We start from the raw sequence: 4,750 nt of genomic DNA, 5'->3' as shown, positions 1-4,750 counted from the left end.
ATTACATTTTAGATAAATTACATGGAAAATAGCGCTTGGAAATATAGCACCATATTTCATATGCTGAAAAAAACTGTTGCTATATTTCTAGCTGGAAACTAGAACTCTATAATAGGAGCTATCAGTTTCTGTTCGTTTTCACTATGTAAAAGGTAAAAGACAGCAGCTTCTACCTGCAGGTGTTATAGCGTAGGGGTAAGGTGACTGCACATCACATCAGGCGTTTAGGGTTTGTATCTTGGTGTAAACACTTTTTTTTTTTAGAACCAAAAGTAAATTTATATGATTCAGTAACATAATATAAATAATATCAATTTCTAGCTGGAACTAGAACTCTGTAAGATGTTCAGAAAGCAGGAAAATTATATACTTGTGAGCAAGGTAAGATGAAGGGTTGGTGGCAGGGTGCGGGGAAGTGGAGTGTGTGTAGAAAGGCTGTTACTATGTTTTGTGTAGGGGAGGAGGCACACAGAGCCACCGGAGCTATGATCAGAGAGGGGGAGGGAGGAGGAGAACTGATGCTGTCACATTGCTGTGGGTGGGGGAGGGGAGCACACAGAGCCAAAAATGGGGATAGGGGGAGGACAGCTGCTTGGAGGATAACTGCACCCCCACACTGCCGACACCGCCGGTACCCTTCACTGAGGGCACTGCCAGAACCGCAGCACTGCCAGTCCATATACTGAGGACACAGAATAAAAAAAAAAAGATTTGCCACCCAGCACACTGCAGCAAAAATAATACTTAAATCCTACATAATAATAGCGATTCAGAGGTATTAGTTACATACATTTGCAAATATATGAATAAGCGCCAGGCCAATCGTCAAGGCTCCTCTATACTGGCATCCCTAGCATTAAGGGGTTCACGTCCGAGAAGCAAGGCACCCCAAAAAAATTCCAACCAAGGGCCATCCCCAGGGCATCACATGAAAATGGGAAAAAGGTGATAGTGAAGTATAAAGAAAAGATGTGTAAGTATAAATCAATAAGTGTTAATGAAATAAGAAAGAATTAAAATGACATAAATAATATACAAACAAATAGAAAAGTGATAAAAGTATTCTATGTGAATTAAGTGGTGATGCCATGAGAAAGGCCCAGTCAGAACCCCCCCGGGGGCCCCACTCCCAAACGCTAACCCCAAAATAATTATTGCTACATAATGGTAGCACCCACTCTGGGTCATATAATTACAATTGATGTACTGCATGATAACAATACATATAAAAGCTGAGAGCTAACTTACCTTGGAGGTACCCTAAAAAACCTCTACATGGCACTATAAGCATCAGCACATCCTCCTAATGCTGACTGCCTTCATGCCTCTCCAAACTTGCAAAAAAATGGTAGTTGCTCAGATCAGCTTAATTGCATAACAAGTGCTTGTAAAGGGCGGGGTTTACTCTGAACACAGAAAAAAAAAAAAGATTTGCCCCCCAGCACACTGCAGCAAAAACAATACTTAAATCCTACATAATAATAGCGATTCAGAGGTATTAGTTACATACATTTGCAAATATATGAATAAGCGCCAGGCCAAGCATCAAGGCTCCTCTATACTGGCGTCCCTAGCATTAAGGGGTTCACGTCCAAGAAGCAAGGCACTCCAAAAAAATTCCAACCAAGGGCCATCCCCAGGGCATCACACGAAAAAGGGAAAAAGGTGATAGTGAAGTATAAAGAAAAGATGTGTAAGTATAAATCAATAAGTGTTAATGAAATAAGAAAGAATTAAAATGACATAAATAATATACAAACAAATAGAAAAGTGATAAAAGTATTCTATGTGAATTAAGTGGTGATGCCATGAGAAAGGCCCAGTCAGAACCCCCCCGGGGGCCCCACTCCCAAACGCTCACCCCAAAATAATTATTGCTACATAATGGTAGCACCCACTCTGGGTCATATAATTACAATTGATGTACTGCATGATAACAATACATATAAAAGCTGAGAGCTAACTTACCTTCGAGGTACCCTAAAAAACCTCCACATGGCACTATAAGCATCAGCACATCCTCCTAATGCTGACTGCCTTCATGCCTCTCCAAACTTGCAAAAAAAATGGTAGTTGCTCAGATCAGCTTAATTGCATAACACAGGTGCTTGTAAAGGGCGGGGATTACTCTGAACACAGAAAAAAAAAAGATTTGCCCCATAGCACACTGCAGCAAAAACAATACTTAAATCCTACATATTAATAGCGATTCAGAGGTATTAGTTACATACATTTGCAAATATATGAATAAGCGCCAGGCCAATCATCAAGGCTCCTCTATACTGGCGTCCCTAGCATTAAGGGGTTCACGTCCAAGAAGCAAGGCACCCCAAAAAAATTCCAACCAAGGGCCATCCCCAGGGCATCACACGAAAAAGGGAAAAAGGTGATAGTGAAGTATAAAGAAAAGATGTGTAAGTATAAATCAATAAGTGTTAATGAAATAAGAAAGAATTAAAATGACATAAATAATATACAAACAAATAGAAAAGTGATAAAAGTATTCTATGTGAATTAAGTGGTGATGCCATGAGAAAGGCCCAGTCAGAACCCCCCCGGGGGCCCCACTCCCAAACGCTCACCCCAAAATAATTATTGCTACATAATGGTAGCACCCACTCTGGGTCATATAATTACAATTGATGTACTGCATGATAACAATACATATAAAAGCTGAGAGCTAACTTACCTTGGAGGTACCCTAAAAAACCTCCACATGGCACTATAAGCATCAGCACATCCTCCTAATGCTGACTGCCTTCATGCCTCTCCAAACTTGCAAAAAAAATGGTAGTTGCTCAGATCAGCTTAATTGCATAACACAGGTGCTTGTAAAGGGCGGGGATTACTCTGAACACAGAAAAAAAAAAGATTTGCCCCCCAGCACACTGCAGCAAAAACAATACTTAAATCCTACATATTAATAGCGATTCAGAGGTATTAGTTACATACATTTGCAAATATATGAATAAGCGCCAGGCCAATCATCAAGGCTCCTCTATACTGGCGTCCCTAGCATTAAGGGGTTCACGTCCAAGAAGCAAGGCACCCCAAAAAAATTCCAACCAAGGGCCATCCCCAGGGCATCACACGAAAAAGGGAAAAAGGTGATAGTGAAGTATAAAGAAAAGATGTGTAAGTATAAATCAATAAGTGTTAATGAAATAAGAAAGAATTAAAATGACATAAATAATATACAAAAAAATAGAAAAGTGATAAAGGTATTCTATGTGAATTAAGTGGTGATGCCATGAGAAAGGCCCAGTCAGAATCCCCCCGGGGGCCCCACTCCCAAACGCTAACCCCAAAATAATTATTGCTACATAATGGTAGCACCCACTCTGGGTCATATAATTACAATTGATGTACAATTGTGTTCAGAGTAAACCCCGCCCTTTACAAGCACCTGTGTTATGCAATTAAGCTGATCTGAGCAACTAGCATTTTTTTTGCAAGTTTGGAGAGGCATGTATTCACATAGAATACTTTTATCACTTTTCTATTTGTTTGTATATTATTTATGTCATTTTAATTATTTCTTATTTCATTAACACTTATTGATTTATACTTACACATCTTTTCTTTATACTTCACTATCACCTTTTTCCATTTTTCGTGTGATGCCCTGGGGATGGCCCTTGGTTGGAATTTTTTTGGGGTGCCTTGCTTCTCGGACGTGAACCCCTTAATGCTAGGGATGCCAGTATAGAGGAGCCTTGATGATTGGCCTGGCGCTTATTCATATATTTGCAAATGTATATAACTAATACCTCTGAATCGCTATTATTATGTAGGATTTAAGTATTGTTTTTGCTGCAGTGTGCTGGGGGGCAAATCCATCTTTTTTTTCTGTGTTCAGCATATACTGAGGACACCATCAGCAACCACTGCACTGCCGACACAGCCAGCAAACTTACACTAAAGATACTGCTGGCACCCCCACACTGCCAACACCACCGGTACCCTTCACTGAGGACACTGCCAGCACTGAAGCACTGCCATCCCATGTACTGAGGACACTGTCAGCAGCCCTTGCACTGCCAATACAGCCAGCAAACCTGCACTGAAGACACCACTGGCATTGCCGACATCGCCGGTACCCTTTACTGAGGGCACTGCCAGCACTGCAGCACTGCCATTCCATATACTGAGGACACTGTCAGCAACCCTACAAATAGATCAGGAAGTCCACTACTGACATCTAAGCTGGTCTGAATCAGGCCCATAGTTCCAGTGGCTCTGTGTGCCTCCTCCCCTACCCAAAACACAGCAACAGCCTTTCTACACACACTCCACTTCCCTGCACCCTGCCACCGACCCTTGATCTTACTGTACCTTGCTCACAAGTATATCATTTTCCTGCTTGCTGAACATCTTATAGAGTTCTAGTTCCAGCTAGAAATTGATATTATTGATATTATGTTACTCAGGGGCCTATTCATTAAACGTAAAAATTCAATGGAGATAATTAGCTTTAGAACTCTCATGGAGTTCTAGCTAATTATAGGTGGAATTCATCATTCCACCTCTCCATAAGTATCTATTCTGAAAAGCTGTCATTTTTGCGATGACAGCTTTTCGGGAAATAGATACTTTTCCCTGCCTACACTACCTTATCGTGTCTGGAAACAGTGCTGCGCATGCGCTGTTACATCTGTAAAACCAGCGCATGCGCAGCACTGCCTACAGATGCGGTAAGTTTCGTACCCCCCCCGACCTCCCCACCTCCCTCCCCCCTCCGCTCACCTCC

Source organism: Taudactylus pleione, unplaced genomic scaffold, assembly GCF_031769625.1.
Source record: "Taudactylus pleione unplaced genomic scaffold, aTauple2 ptg000728l, whole genome shotgun sequence".
Classification (NCBI taxonomy): domain Eukaryota; kingdom Metazoa; phylum Chordata; class Amphibia; order Anura; family Myobatrachidae; genus Taudactylus; species Taudactylus pleione.
This window is presented reverse-complemented; position numbering follows the sequence as displayed.